General features: G+C 55.8%; 1 long non-coding RNA gene across 1 annotated transcript in view; it reads left to right on the top strand.

Moving 5' to 3' along the window:
* Positions 1-12,127: 12,127 nt before the first annotated feature.
* Positions 12,128-15,812, top strand: part of LOC144955335 (uncharacterized) — an 18,516-nt gene continuing 14,831 nt past the window's right edge. Inside the window, exons 1-2 of the long non-coding RNA XR_013641616.1 lie at positions 12,128-12,218; positions 15,447-15,486. This is a non-coding gene — a long non-coding RNA (uncharacterized LOC144955335). The remainder of the gene's footprint in view (positions 12,219-15,446; positions 15,487-15,812) is intronic.

Here is a 15,812-nt window from a genome sequence, read left to right as displayed (position 1 = left end):
TGGGTGAGTGGGTGAGTGGGTGGGTGAGTGGGTGGGTGGGTGAGTGAGTGGGTGAGTGGGTGGGTGAATGAGTGGGTGAGTGGGTGATTGAGTGAGTGGGTGAGTGAGTGGGTGAGTGGGTGGGTGGGTGAGTGAGTGGGTGAGTGGGTGATTGAGTGAGTGGGTGAGTGAGTGGGTGAGTGGGTGGGTGGGTGGGTGGGTGGGTGGTTTAGTGGGTGAGTGAGTGAGTGAGTGGGTGGGTGGGTGAGTGGGTGGGTGAGTGAGTGAGTGGGTGAGTGGGTGAGTGGGTGAGTGGGTGGGTGAGTGGGTGAGTGGGTGGGTGAGTGAGTGGGTGAGTGGGTGGGTGAGTGGGTGGGTGAGTGAGTGAGTGAGTGGGTGGGTGAGTGAGTGGGTGAGTGGGTGATTGAGTGAGTGGGTGAGTGAGTGGGTGAGTGGGTGGGTGAGTGGGTGGGTGAGTGGGTGAGTGGGTGAGTGGGTGAGTGGGTGGGTGAGTGGGTGGGTGAGTGAGTGGGTGAGTGGGTGGGTGAGTGAGTGGGTGAGTGGGTGGGTGAGTGGGTGGGTGAGTGAGTGGGTGAGTGGGTGAGTGAGTGAGTGGGTGGGTGGGTGGGTGAGTGGGTGGGTGAGTGAGTGAGTGAGTGGGTGGGTGGGTGAGTGGGTGGGGTGAGTGAGTGAGTGGGTGAGTGGGTGAGTGGGTGGGTGAGTGAGTGGGTGAGTGGGTGGGTGAGTGAGTGGGTGAGTGGGTGGGTGAGTGGGTGGGTGAGTGAGTGAGTGAGTGGGTGGGTGAGTGAGTGGGTGAGTGGGTGATTGAGTGAGTGGGTGAGTGAGTGAGTGGGTGGGTGGGTGGGTGAGTGGGTGGGTGAGTGAGTGAGTGGGTGAGTGGGTGAGTGGGTGGGTGGGTGAGTGGGTGGGTGAGTGAGTGGGTGAGTGGGTGGGTGAGTGAGTGGGTGAGTGGGTGGGTGAGTGGGTGGGTGAGTGAGTGGGTGAGTGGGTGAGTGAGTGAGTGGGTGGGTGGGTGGGTGAGTGGGTGTGTGAGTGAGTGGGTGGGTGGGTGGGTGGGTGAGTGGGTGGGTGAGTGGGTGGGTGAGTGGGTGGGTGAGTGGGTGGGTGAGTGGGTGGGTGAGTGGGTGGGTGAGTGGGTGAGTGGGGTGAGTGGGTGGGTGGGTGAGTGGGTGGGTGTGTGGGTGAGTGGGTGAGTGGGTTGGTGGGTGGGGGTGAGTGGGTGTGTGAGTGGGTGGGTGGGTGGGTGAGTGGGTGAGTGGGTGGGTGAGTGGGTGGGTGAGTGAGTGTGTTGGTGGGTGGGTGAGTGGGTGGGTGGTGTGTGAGTGGGTGGTGGGTGAGTGGGTGGGTGAGTGTGTGAGTGGGTGAGTGGGTGAGTGGGTGAGTGGGTGGGTGAGTGTGTGGGTGAGTGGGTGGGTGAGTGAGTGGGTGAGTGGGTGGGTGAGTGGGTGGGTGAGTGAGTGAGTGAGTGGGTGGGTGAGTGAGTGGGTGAGTGGGTGTTTGAGTGTGTGGGTGAGTGAGTGGGTGAGTGGGTGGGTGGGTGGGTGAGTGGGTGAGTGAGTGATTGGGTGGGTGGGTGAGTGGGTGGGTGAGTGAGTGAGTGGGTGAGTGGGTGAGTGGGTGGGTGAGTGGGTGGGTGAGTGAGTGGGTGAGTGGTGTGGGTGAGTGGGTGGGTGAGTGGGTGGGTGAGTGGGTGGGTGAGTGTGTGGGTGAGTGGGTGAGTGAGTGAGTGGTGGGTGGGTGGGTGAGTGGGTGGGTGAGTGGGTGGGTGAGTGGGTGGGTGAGTGGGTGGGTGAGTGGGTGAGTGGGTGAGTGGGTGAGTGAGTGGGTGGGTGGGTGAGTGGGTGAGTGAGTGGGTGGGTGGGTGAGTGGGTGAGTGGGTGAGTGGGTGGGGTGAGTGGGTGGGTGGGTGAGTGAGTGGGGTGGGTGGGTGAGTGGGTGGGTGGGTGGGTGAGGTGGTGGGTGGGTGGGTGAGTGGGTGGGTGAGTGGGTGGGTGAGTGGGTGGGTGAGTGTGTGGGTGAGTGGAGTGGGTGGGTGGGTGAGTGGGTGGGTGAGTGGGTGGGTGAGTGGGTGGGTGAGTGGGTGGGTGAGTGAGTGGGTGAGTGAGTGGGTGGGTGTGTGGTGAGTGGGGGGTGGGTGGTGAGTGGGTGGGTGGGTGAGTGGGTGGGTGTGTGGGTGGGTGAGTGGGTGGGTGAGTGGGTGGGTGGGTGTGTGGGTGAGTGGGTGGGTGGGTGGGTGAGTGGGTGGGTGAGTGGGTGGGTGGGTGGGTGGGTGTGTGGTGGGTGAGTGGGTGGGGTGGGTGGGTGAGTGGGTGGGTGGGGGTGAGTGGGTGGGTGAGTGGGTGGGTGAGTGAGTGGGTGAGTGAGTGGGTGGGTGGGTGGGTGAGTGGGTGGTGTGGGTGGGTGAGTGGGTGGGTGGAGTGGGTGGGTGGTGGGTGGGTGAGTGAGTGGGTGAGTGGTGGGTGGGTGGGTGAGTGGGTGAGTGAGTGAGTGGGGTGGGTGGTGGGTGGGTGAGTGGGTGGGTGAGTGGGTGGGTGAGTGGGTGGGTGAGTGAGTGGGTGAGTGAGTGGGTGGGGTGGGTGGGTGAGTGGGTGAGTGGGTGGGTGAGTGGGTGGGTGGTGGGTGGGTGAGTGGGTGGGTGAGTGAGTGGGTGAGTGAGTGGGTGGGTGGGTGAGTGGGTGAGTGAGTGAGTGGGTGGGTGAGTGGGTGAGTGAGTGAGTGGGTGGTGTGTGGAGAGACAGAGACACACAGAGACACAGGGCTAGAGACAGAGAGACACAGAGAGAGACAGAGACACACAGAGAGACACACAGAGACAGAGAGAGAGACACACAGAGACAGAGACACACAGAGAGAGAGAGACAGAGACACACAGACACAGAGAGAGACACACAGACACAGAGAGACACAAAGAGAGAGACCAGTGAGACACAGAGACACAGACAGACACAGAGAGAGAGAGACACACAGACACAGAGACACACAAAGAGACAGACACAGAGAGAGAGAAACACAGAGAGAGACAGAGAGAGAGAGACACACACACGGGTTGACAGACACAGTAAGACACAGAGAGACACAGAGAGACACAGAGAGACACAGAGAGACAGACATATGGAGACACAGAGAGAGAGAGACACACACACGGGTTGATAGACACAGTGAGACACAGAGACACAGAGAGACACAGAGAGACAGACACATATGGAGACACAGAGAGACAGAGAGAGACAGTGAGACACAGAGAGAGACACAGAGACACAGAGAGAGACACAGAGACACAGAGAGAGACACAGAGACACAGAGACACAGAGAGACACAGAGAGAGACACAGAAACACAGAGAGAGACAGAGACACAGAGAGACAGAGAGAGACAGTGAGACACAGAGAGAGACACAGAGACACAAACAGAGAGACACATATGGAGACACAGAGAGAGAGACACACACGGGTTGACAGACACAGTGAGACACAGAGAGACGCAGAGAGACACAGAGAGAGAGACAGACACACGGGTTGACAGACACAGAGAGACAGACACAGTGAGACACAGAGAGAGAGAGACACACACGGGTTGACAGACACAGTGAGACACAGAGACACAGAGAGACACAGAGACACAGAGACACAGAGAGACACACAGAGAGAGACAGACACGCGGCTTGGCAGACACAGTGACACACAGAGACACAGAGACACAGAGAGACACACAGAGAGAGACAGACACGCGGCTTGGCAGACACACAGTGAGACACAGAGAGAGACAGACACGCGGCTTGGCAGACACAGTGAGACACAGAGAGAGACAGACACGCGGCTTGGCAGACACAGTGAGACACAGAGACACAGAGAGAGACAGACACGCGGCTTGACAGACACAGTGAGACACAGAGACACAGAGAGAGACAGACACGCGGCTTGACAGACACAGTGAGACACAGAGACACAGAGAGAGACAGACACGCGGCTTGGCAGACACAGTGAGACACAGAGACACAGAGAGAGACACAGAGAGAGAGAGACAGACACGCGGCTTGGCAGACACAGTGAGACACAGAGAGACACAGAGAGAGACAGACACGCGGCTTGGCAGACACAGTGAGACACAGAGACACAGAGAGAGACACAGAGAGAGAGAGACAGACACGCGGCTTGGCAGACACAGTGAGACACACAGAGAGAGACAGACACACGGGTTGACAGACACACAGTGAGACACAGAGAGAGACAGACACACGGCTTGACAGACACACAGTGAGACACAGAGAGAGACAGACACACGGCTTGACAGACACACAGTGAGACACAGAGAGAGACAGACACACGGCTTGACAGACACACAGTGAGACACAGAGAGAGACAGACACGCGGCTTGGCAGACACAGTGAGACACAGAGACACACACAGAGACACAGAGAGAGACAGACACGCGGCTTGACAGACACACAGTGAGACACAGAGAGAGACAGACACACGGCTTGACAGACACACACAGAGACACAGAGAGAGACAGACACGCGGCTTGACAGACACGGTGAGGGAGCGATCTCACGCTGCTATGGCTCTACATGGCGATGGGAGGTGTCCACGTGAGAGAGCGAGAGACGCAGAGACACACGCAGAGACACGCACAGAGACACACACAGAGACACACACAGAGACACACACAGAGACACACACAGAGACACACACAGAGAGAGACACACAGACAGAGACACACAGAGACACACACAGAGACACACACAGAGACACACACAGAGACACACACAGAGACACACACAGAGACACACACAGAGACACACACAGAGACACACACAGAGACACACACAGAGAGACACACACAGAGACACACACAGAGAGAGACACACAGAGACACACACAGAGACACACACAGAGACACACACAGACACACACACAGAGACACACACAGAGACACACACAGAGACACACACAGAGACACACAGAGACACACACAGAGACACACACAGAGACACACACAGAGACACACACAGAGACACACACAGAGACACACACAGAGAGACACACAGAGACACACACAGAGAGACACACAGAGACACACACAGAGACACACACAGAGACACACACAGAGACACACACAGTGACACACACAGAGACACACACAGAGACACACACAGAGACACACGCAGAGAGAGACACAGAGAGACACACACAGAGACACACACAGAGACACACACAGAGACACACACAGAGACACACACAGAGACACACGCAGAGAGAGACACACAGAGACACACACAGAGACACGCACAGAGAGAGACACACAGAGACACACACAGAGACACACACAGAGAGACACACACAGAGACACACAGAGACACACACAGAGACACACAGAGACACACACAGAGAGAGAGACACAGAGACACACACAGAGAGACACACACAGAGACACACAGAGACACACACAGAGACACACACAGAGAGAGACACACAGAGAGAGACACACAGAGAGAGAGACACACACAGAGAGAGAGACACACAGAGAGAGGGAGACACAGACAGAGAGACAGAGAGACACAGACAGATAGACACAAAGACAGAGAGACACAGAGACACAGACAGAGAGAGATACGGTAAGAAAGAAATGGGTCTCTGTGTGAGTCTATGGGTCTCTGTGTGGTGGTGGTGAGTCTATGGGTCTCTGTGTGGTGGTGAGTCTATGGGTCTCTGTGTGGTGGTGGTGAGTCTATGGGTCTCTGTGTGGTGGTGAGTCTATGGGTCTCTGTGTGGTGGTGAGTCTATGGGTCTCTGTGTGGTGGTGAGTCTATGGGTCTCTGTGTGGTGGTGAGTCTATGGGTCTCTGTGTGGTGGTGGTGAGTCTATGGGTCTCTGTGTGGTGGTGGTGAGTCTATGGGTCTCTGTGTGGTGGTGGTGAGTCTATGGGTCTCTGTGTGAGTCTATGGGTCTCTGTGTGGTGGTGAGTCTATGGGTCTCTGTGTGGTGGTGAGTCTATGGGTCTCTGTGTGGTGGTGGTGAGTCTATGGGTCTCTGTGTGGTGGTGAGTCTATGGGTCTCTGTGTGGTGGTGGTGAGTCTATGGGTCTCTATGTGATGGTGAGTCTATGGGTCTCTGTGTAGTGGTGGTGAGTCTATGGGTCTCTGTGTAGTGGTGAGTTTATGGGTCTCTGTGTAGTGGTGAGTCTATGGGTCTCTGTGTAGTGGTGGTGAATCTACGGGTTTCTGTGTAGTGGTGAGTCTATGGGTCTCTGTGTGGTGGTGGTGAGTCTATGGGTCTCTGTGTAGTGGTGGTGAGTCTATGGGTCTCTGTGTGGTGGTGGTGAGTCTATGGGTCTCTGTGTGGTGGTCGTGAGTCTATGGGTCTCTGTGTAGTGGTGAGTCTATGGGTCTCTGTGTGGTGGTGAGTCTATGGGTCTCTGTGTAGTGGTGAGTCTATGGGTCTCTGTGTGGTGGTGAGTCTATGGGTCTCTGTGTGGTGGTGGTGAGTCTATGGGTCTCTGTGTGGTGGTGAGTCTATGGGTCTCTGTGTGGTGGTGGTGAGTCTATGGGTCTCTGTGTGGTGGTGAGTCTATGGGTCTCTGTGTAGTGGTGGTGAGTCTATGGGTCTCTGTGTGGTGGTGAGTCTATGGGTCTCTGTGTAGTGGTGGTGAGTCTATGGGTCTCTGTGTGGTGGTGAGTCTATGGGTCTCTGTGTAGTGGTGAGTCTATGGGTCTCTGTGTGGTGGTGAGTCTATGGGTCTCTGTGTAGTGGTGAGTCTATGGGTCTCTGTGTGGTGGTGAGTCTATGGGTCTCTGTGTAGTGGTGAGTCTATGGGTCTCTGTGTGGTGGTGAGTCTATGGGTCTCTTTGTGGTGGTGAGTCTATGGGTCTCTGTGTGGTGGTGAGTCTATGGGTCTCTTTGTGGTGGTGAGTCTATGGGTCTCTGTGTGGTGGTGAGTCTATGGGTCTCTGTGTGGTGGTGAGTCTATGGGTCTCTGTGTGGTGGTGGTGAGTCTATGGGTCTCTGTGTGGTGGTGAGTCTATGGGTCTCTGTGTGGTGGTGAGTCTATGGGTCTCTGTGTAGTGGTGGTGAGTCTATGGGTCTCTGTGTGGTGGTGAGTCTATGGGTCTCTGTGTGGTGGTGAGTCTATGGGTCTCTGTGTGGTGGTGGTGAGTCTATGGGTCTCTGTGTGGTGGTGAGTCTATGGGTCTCTGTGTGGTGGTGAGTCTATGGGTCTCTGTGTGGTGGTGAGTCTATGGGTCTCTGTGTGGTGGTGAGTCTATGGGTCTCTGTGTGGTGGTGAGTCTATGGGTCTCTGTGTGGTGGTGAGTCTATGGGTCTCTGTGTGGTGGTGAGTCTATGGGTCTCTGTGTGGTGGTGAGTCTATGGGTCTCTGTGTGGTGGTGAGTCTATGGGTCTCTGTGTGGTGGTGAGTCTATGGGTCTCTGTGTGGTGGTGAGTCTATGGGTCTCTGTGTGGTGGTGAGTCTATGGGTCTCTGTGTGGTGGTGAGTCTATGGGTCTCTGTGTGGTGGTGGTGAGTCTATGGGTCTCTGTGTAGTGGTGGTAAGTCTATGGGTCTCTGTGTGGTGGTGGTGAGTCTATGGGTCTCTGTGTGGTGGTGGTGAGTCTATGGGTCTCTGTGTGGTGGTGGTGAGTCTATGGGTCTCTGTGTGGTGGTGGTGAGTCTATGGGTCTCTGTGTGGTGGTTGTGAGTCTATGGGTCTCTGTGTGAGTCTATGGGTCTCTGTGTGGTGGTGAGTCTATGGGTCTCTGTGTGGTGGTGAGTCTATGGGTCTCTGTGTGGTGGTGGTGAGTCTATGGGTCTCTGTGTGGTGGTGAGTCTATGGGTCTCTGTGTGGTGGTGGTGAGTCTATGGGTCTCTATGTGATGGTGAGTCTATGGGTCTCTGTGTAGTGGTGGTGAGTCTATGGGTCTCTGTGTAGTGGTGGTGAGTCTATGGGTCTCTGTGTGGTGGTGGTGAGTCTATGGGTCTCTGTGTGGTGGTCGTGAGTCTATGGGTCTCTGTGTGAGTATATGGGTCTCTGTGTAGTGGTGAGTCTATGGGTCTCTGTGTGGTGGTGAGTCTATGGGTCTCTGTGTAGTGGTGGTGAGTCTATGGGTCTCTGTGTGGTGGTGAGTCTATGGGTCTCTGTGTGGTGGTGGTGAGTCTATGGGTCTCTGTGTGGTGGTGAGTCTATGGGTCTCTGTGTAGTGGTGAGTCTATGGGTCTCTGTGTGGTGGTGAGTCTATGGGTCTCTGTGTAGTGGTGAGTCTATGGGTCTCTGTGTGGTGGTGAGTCTATGGGTCTCTGTGTAGTGGTGAGTCTATGGGTCTCTGTGTAGTGGTGAGTCTGTGGGTCTCTGTGTGGTGGTGAGTCTATGGGTCTCTGTGTGGTGGTGAGTCTATGGGTCTCTGTGTGGTGGTGAGTCTATGGGTCTCTGTGTAGTGGTGGTGAGTCTATGGGTCTCTGTGTGGTGATGAGTCTATGGGTCTCTGTGTGGTGATGGTGAGTCTATGGGTCTCTGTGTGGTGGTGAGTCTATGGGTCTCTGTGTGGTGGTGAGTCTATGGGTCTCTGTGTGGTGATGGTGAGTCTATGGGTCTCTGTGTGGTGGTGAGTCTATGGGTCTCTGTGTGGTGATGGTGAGTCTATGGGTCTCTGTGTGGTGGTGAGTCTATGGGTCTCTGTGTGGTGGTGGTGAGTCTACGGGTCTCTGTGTAGTGGTGGTGAGTCTATGGGTCTCTGTGTGGTGATGGTGAGTCTATGGGTCTCTGTGTGGTGGTGAGTCTATGGGTCTCTGTGTGGTGGTGGTGAGTCTACGGGTCTCTGTGTGGTGGTGGTGAGTCTATGGGTCTCTGTGTGGTGGTGAGTCTATGGGTCTCTGTGTGGTGGTGAGTCTATGGGTCTCTTTGTGGTGGTGAGTCTATGGGTCTCTGTGTGGTGGTGAGTCTATGGGTCTCTGTGTAGTGGTGAGTCTATGGGTCTCTGTGTGGTGGTGAGTCTATGGGTCTCTTTGTGGTGGTGAGTCTATGGGTCTCTGTGTGGTGGTGAGTCTATGGGTCTCTGTGTAGTGGTGAGTCTATGGGTCTCTGTGTGGTGGTGAGTCTATGGGTCTCTGTGTGGTGGTGAGTCTATGGGTCTCTTTGTGGTGGTGAGTCTATGGGTCTCTGTGTGGTGGTGAGTCTATGGGTCTCTGTGTAGTGGTGGTGAGTCTATGGGTCTCTGTGTGGTGGTGAGTCTATGGGTCTCTTTGTGGTGGTGAGTCTATGGGTCTCTTTGTGGTGGTGAGTCTATGGGTCTCTGTGTGGTGGTGAGTCTATGGGTCTCTTTGTGGTGGTGAGTCTATGGGTCTCTGTGTGGTGGTGAGTCTATGGGTCTTTTTGTGGTGGTGAGTCTATGGGTCTCTTTGTGGTGGTGAGTCTATGGGTCTCTTTGTGGTGGTGAGTCTATGGGTCTCTGTGTGGTGGTGAGTCTATGGGTCTCTGTGTGGTGGTGGTGAGTCTATGGGTCTCTGTGTGGTGGTGAGTCTATGGGTCTCTGTGTGGTGGTGAGTCTATGGGTCTCTGTGTGGTGGTGGTGAGTCTATGGGTCTCTGTGTGGTGGTGGTGAGTCTATGGGTCTCTGTGTAGTGGTGGTGAGTCTATGTGTCTCTGTGTGGTGGCGGTGAGTCTATGGGTCTCTGTGTGGTGGTGGTGAGTCTATGGGTCTCTGTGTAGTGGTGGTGAGTCTATGGGTCTCTGTGTGGTGGTGGTGAGTCTATGGGTCTCTGTGTGGTGGTGGTGAGTCTATGGGTCTCTGTGTGGTGAGTCTATGGGTCTCTGTGTAGTGGTGAGTCTATGGGTCTCTGTGTAGTGGTGGTGAGTCTATGGGTCTCTGTGTGAGTCTATGGGTCTCTGTGTGGTGGTGGTGAGTCTATGGGTCTCTGTGTAGTGGTGGTGAGTCTATGGGTCTCTGTGTGAGTCTCTGTGTGAGTCTGAGTGAGTGAGTGTCTGAGTGAGTGTCTGAGTGAGCGAGTGTCTGAGTGAGTGAGTGTCTGAGTGAGTGAGTGTCTGAGTGAGTGAGTGTCTGAGTGAGTGAGTGTCTGAGTGAGTGAGTGTATGAGTGAGTGAGTGTCTGAGTGTCTGAGTGAGTGAGTGTCTGAGTGAGTGAGTGTCTGAGTGAGTGAGTGTCTGAGTGAGTGAGTGTCTGAGTGAGTGAGTGAGTGTCTGAGTGAGTGAGTGTCTGAGTGAGTGAGTGTCTGAGTGAGTGTCTGAGTGAGTGAGTGTCTGAGTGAGTCTCTGAGTGAGTGAGTGTCTGAATGAGTGTCCGAGTGAGTGAGTGTCTGAGTGAGTCTCTGAGTGAGTGAGTGTCTGAGTGAGTGTCTGAGTGAGTCTCTGTGTGAGTCTATGTGAGTCAATGTTTACGTTACAAGGTTACGTTAGTTGAACGTTCAGTTATGCCTAAATATAGCCTGACATTCCAACACAGAGAATGTTTATAGAATTTGTGAATGAGTGGGTGGGTGAGTGAGTGGGTGAGTGGGTGGGTGAGTGAGTAGGTGAGTGAGTGGGTGGGTGAGTGAGTGGGTGGGTGAGTGAGTGGGTGGGTGAGTGAGTGGGTGGGTGAGTGAGTGGGTGGGTGAGTGAGTGGGTGGGTGAGTGAGTGGGTGGGTGAGTGGGTGGGTGGGTGAGTGGGTGGGTGGGTGAGTGGGTGAGTGGGTGAGTGGGTGGGTGGGTGAGTGAGTGGGTGGATGGGTGAGTGGGTGAGTGAGTAGGTGGGTGGGTGAGTGAGTGAGTGAGTGGGTGAGTGAGTGGGTGAGTGAGTGGGTGGGTGAGTGGGTGAGTGAATGGGTGGGTGAGTGGGTGGGTGAGTGAGTGGGTGGGTGGGTGAGTAGGTGGGTGGGTGAGTGAGTGAGTGAGTGGGTGAGTGAGTGGGTGAGTGAGTGGGTGAGTGAGTGGGTGGGTGAGTGGGTGAGTGAGTGAGTAGGTGGGTGGGTGAGTGAGTGAGTGAGTGGGTGAGTGAGTGGGTGAGTGAGTGAGTGGGTGAGTGAGTGAGTGGGTGGGTGAGTGGGTGAGTGTGTGGGTGGGTGAGTGAGTGGGTGGGTGAGTGGGTGGGTGGGTGAGTGGGTGGGTGGGTGGGTGGGTGAGTGGGTGGGTGGGTGAGTGGGTGGGTGGGTGAGTGAGTAGGTGGGTGGGTGAGTGAGTGAGTGGGTGAGTGAGTGGGTGGGTGGGTGAGTGAGTAGGTGGGTGGGTGAGTGAGTGAGTGAGTGGGTGGGTGGGTGAGTGGGTGGGTGAGTGGGTGGGTGAGTGGGTGGGTGGGTGAGTGAGTGGGTGGGTGGGTGAGTGGGTGGGTGGGTGGGTGGGTGAGTGGGTGGGTGGGTGGGTGAGTGGGTGGGTGGGTGAGTGGGTGGGTGGGTGGGTGGGTGAGTGAGTGGGTGGGTGAGTGGGTGGGTGAGTGGGTGGGTGGGTGAGTGGGTGGGTGGTGTGAGTGGGTGGGTGAGTGGGTGGGTGGGTGAGTGAGTGGGTGGGTGAGTGGGTGGGTGAGTGGGTGGGTGAGTGAGTGGGTGGGTGAGTGAGTGGGTGGGTGAGTGGGTGGGTGAGTGGGTGGGTGGGTGGGTGAGTGGGTGGGTGGGTGGGTGAGTGAGTGGGTGAGTGGGTGAGTGGGTGGGTGGGTGAGTGGGTGGGTAGGTGAGTGGGTGGGTGGGTGGGTGAGTGGGTGGGTGGGTGAGTGAATGGGTGAGTGGGTGGGTGGGTGAGTGGGTGGGTGGGTGGGTGAGTGAGTGGGTGAGTGGGTGAGTGGGTGAGTGGGTGGGTGGGTGGGTGAGTGGGTGGGTGGGTGAGTGGGTGGGTGGGTGAGTGAATGGGTGAGTGGGTGGGTGGGTGAGTGGGTGAGTGAGTGAGTGGGTGGGTGAGTGAGTGGGTGGGTGGGTGAGTGAGTGCGTGAGTTGGTGAGTGAGTTGGTGAGTGAGTGAATGAGTGAGTGAGTGGGTGAGTGAGTTGGTAGGTTGATGATTGAGTGAGTGAGTGGGTGAGTGAGTTGGTAGGTTGATGATTGAGTGAGTGGGTGAGTGAGTGGGTGAGTGAGTAAGAATGCGTCTCTCTCTGTGGGTGGCTATGTGTATATATAGAGACGTGAGCTCTCTCTCTCTGTCTGTCTCTCTCTCGGTGATGGAACCGATGACTCACGGTTCATAAGTAACATCCAATTCAGCTGCAAACATCTGCAAGTCTCTGTGGGTCTCTATGTGACTCTGTGTAATGGTGAGTGTGGTGGTGAGTGTGGTGAGTGTGGTGGTGAGTGTGGTGGTGAGTGTGGTGGTGAGTGTGGTGGTGAGTGTGGTGGTGAGTGTGGTGGTGAGTGTGGTGGTGAGTGTGGTGGTGAGTGTGGTGGTGAGTGTAGTGGTGAGTGTGGTGGTGAGTGTAGTGGTGAGTGTGGTGGTGAGTGTGGTGGTGAGTGTGGTGGTGAGTGTGGTGGTGAGTGTGGTGGTGAGTGTGGTGGTGAGTGTGGTGGTGAGTGTGGTGGTGAGTGTGGTGGTGAGTGTAGTGGTGAGTGTGGTGGTGAGTGTGGTGGTGAGTGTGGTGGTGAGTGTGGTGGTGAGTGTGGTGGTGAGTGTGGTGGTGAGTGTGGTGGTGAGTGTGGTGGTGAGTGTAGTGGTGAGTGTGGTGGTGAGTGTGGTGGTGAGTGTAGTGGTGAGTGTGGTGGTGAGTGTGGTGGTGAGTGTGGTGGTGAGTGTGGTGGTGAGTCTGGTGGTGAGTGTGGTGGTGAGTGTGGTGGTGAGTGTGGTGGTGAGTGTGGTGGTGAGTGTGGTGGTGAGTGTGGTGGTGAGTGTAGTGGTGAGTGTGGTGGTGAGTGTAGTGGTGAGTGTGGTGGTGAGTGTAGTGGTGAGTGTGGTGGTGAGTGTGGTGGTGAGTGTGGTGGTGAGTGTGGTGGTGAGTGTGGTGGTGAGTGTGGTGGTGAGTGTGGTGGTGAGTGTGGTGGTGAGTGTGGTGGTGAGTGTGGTGGTGAGTGTGGTGGTGAGTGTGGTGGTGAGTGTGGTGGTGAGTGTGGTGGTGAGTGTGGTGGTGAGTGTAGTGGTGAGTGTGGTGGTGAGTGTGGTGGTGAGTGTGGTGGTGAGTGTAGTGGTGAGTGTAGTGGTGAGTGTAGTGGTGAGTGTGGTGGTGAGTGTAGTGGTGAGTGTGGTGGTGAGTGTAGTGGTGAGTGTGGTGGTGAGTGTGGTGGTGAGTGTGGTGGTGAGTGTGGTGGTGAGTGTGGTGGTGAGTGTGGTGGTGAGTGTAGTGGTGAGTGTTGTGGTGAGTGTGGTGGTGAGTGTAGTGGTGAGTGTGGTGGTGAGTGTGGTGGTGAGTGTGGTGGTGAGTGTGGTGGTGAGTGTGGTGGTGAGTGTGGTGGTGAGTGTGGTGGTGAGTGTGGTGGTGAGTGTGGTGGTGAGTGTGGTGGTGAGTGTTGTGGTGAGTGTGGTGGTGAGTGTGGTGGTGAGTGTGGTGGTGAGTGTGGTGGTGAGTGTAGTGGTGAGTGTGGTGGTGAGTGTGGTGGTGAGTGTGGTGGTGAGTGTAGTGGTGAGTGTGGTGGTGAGTGTAGTGGTGAGTGTGGTGGTGAGTGTAGTGGTGAGTGTGGTGGTGAGTGTGGTGGTGAGTGTGGTGGTGAGTGTAGTGGTGAGTGTGGTGGTGAGTGTAGTGGTGAGTGTGGTGGTGAGTCTGGTGGTGAGTGTGGTGGTGAGTGTGGTGAGTGTGGTGGTGAGTGTGGTGGTGAGTGTAATGGTGAGTGTAATGGTGAGTGTGGTGGTGAGTGTAGTGGTGAGTGTATGGTGAGTGTAGTGGTGAGTGTAGTGGTGAGTGTAGTGGTGAGTGTAGTGGTGAGTGTGGTGGTGAGTGTGGTGGTGAGTGTGGTGGTGAGTGTAATGGTGAGTGTAATGGTGAGTGTAGTGGTGAGTGTAGTGGTGAGTGTAGTGGTGAGTGTAGTGGTGAGTGTGGTGGTGAGTGTAGTGGTGAGTGTAGTGGTGAGTGTGGTGGTGAGTGTAGTGGTGAGTGTGGTGGTGAGTGTAGTGGTGAGTGTAGTGGTGAGTGTGGTGGTGAGTGTGGTGGTGAGTGTGGTGGTGAGTGTAGTGGTGAGTGTAGGTGGTGAGTGTGGTGGTGAGTGTGGTGGTGAGTGTGGTGGTGAGTGTGGTGGTGAGTGTGGTGGTGAGTGTGGTGGTGAGTGTGGTGGTGAGTGTGGTGGTGAGTGTAGTGGTGAGTGTGGTGGTGAGTGTGGTGGTGAGTGTAGTGGTGAGTGTGGTGGTGAGTGTGGTGGTGAGTGTGGTGGTGAGTGTAGTGGTGAGTGTGTGGTGAGTGTGGTGGTGAGTGTGGTGGTGAGTGTGGTGGTGAGTGTAGTGGTGAGTGTGGTGGTGAGTGTGGTGGTAGTGTGGTGGTGAGTGTAGTGGTGAGTGTGGTGGTGAGTGTAGTGGTGAGTAGTGGTGAGTGTAGTGGTGAGTGTGGTGGTGAGTGTAGTGGTGAGTGTAGTGGTGAGTGTAGTGGTGAGTGTAGTGGTGAGTGTGGTGGTGAGTGTGGTGGTGAGTGTGGTGGTGAGTGTGGTGGTGAGTGTGGTGGTGAGTGTGGTGGTGAGTGTGGTGGTGAGTGTAGTGGTGAGTGTGGTGGTGAGTGTGGTGGTGAGTGTGGTGGTGAGTGTGGTGGTGAGTGTGGTGGTGAGTGTGGTGGTGAGTGTGGTGGTGAGTGTGGTGGTGAGTGTGGTGGTGAGTGTAGTGGTGAGTGTAGTGGTGAGTAGTGGTGAGTAGTGGTGAGTGTAGTGGTGAGTGTGGTGGTGAGTGTAGTGGTGAGTGTAGTGGTGAGTGTGGTGGTGAGTGTGGTGGTGAGTGTGGTGGTGAGTGTGGTGGTGAGTGTGGTGGTGAGTGTAGTGGTGAGTGTGGTGGTGAGTGTGGTGGTGAGTGTAGTGGTGAGTGTGGTGGTGAGTGTGGTGGTGAGTGTAGTGGTGAGTGTGGTGGTGAGTGTAGTGGTGAGTGTGGTGGTGAGTGTAATGGTGAGTGTGGTGGTGAGTGTGGTGGTGAGTGTGGTGGTGAGTGTAGTGGTGAGTGTAGTGGTGAGTGTAATGGTGAGTGTGGTGGTGAGTGTGGTGGTGAGTGTGGTGGTGAGTGTAATGGTGAGTGTGGTGGTGAGTGTGGTGGTGAGTGTAGTGGTGAGTGTGGTGGTGAGTGTAGTGGTGAGTGTGGTGGTGAGTGTGGTGGTGAGTGTAGTGGTGAGTGTAGTGGTGAGTGTGGTGGTGAGTGTGGTGGTGAGTGTGGTGGTGAGTGTAGTGGTGAGTGTGGTGGTGAGTGTAGTGGTGAGTGTAGTGGTGAGTGTGGTGGTGAGTGTGGTGGTGAGTGTAGTGGTGAGTGTAGTGGTGAGTGTGGTGGTGAGTGTAGTGGTGAGTGTAGTGGTGAGTGTAGTGGTGAGTGTGGTGGTGAGTGTAGTGGTGAGTGTAGTGGTGAGTGTGGTGGTGAGTGTGTCTTTTTACATTCGCAGGTTCATGATGGCAAGTCCGATTGAGGATATGGAAGCCCAGGTGATGACGTCTCCAACACACTCACCACTCACTCACCCACTCACTCACTCACCACTCACCCACTCACTCACCCACTCACTCACTCACCACTCACCCACTCACTCACTCACCCACTCACTCACTCACCACTCACCCACTCACTCACTCACCCACTCACTCACTCACCACTCACCCACTCACTCACCCACTCACTCACTCACCACTCACCCACTCACTCACTCACCCACTCACTCACTCACCACTCACCCACTCACTCACTCACCCACTCACTCACTCACCACTCACCCACTCACTCACTCACCCACTCACTCACTCACCACTCACCC

This window comes from Lampetra fluviatilis, unplaced genomic scaffold, assembly GCF_964198595.1.
Source record: "Lampetra fluviatilis unplaced genomic scaffold, kcLamFluv1.1 SCAFFOLD_600, whole genome shotgun sequence".
Classification (NCBI taxonomy): domain Eukaryota; kingdom Metazoa; phylum Chordata; class Hyperoartia; order Petromyzontiformes; family Petromyzontidae; genus Lampetra; species Lampetra fluviatilis.
Note: the sequence above shows the minus strand (reverse complement) of the source record. Positions and strands in the feature narration are given on the sequence as shown.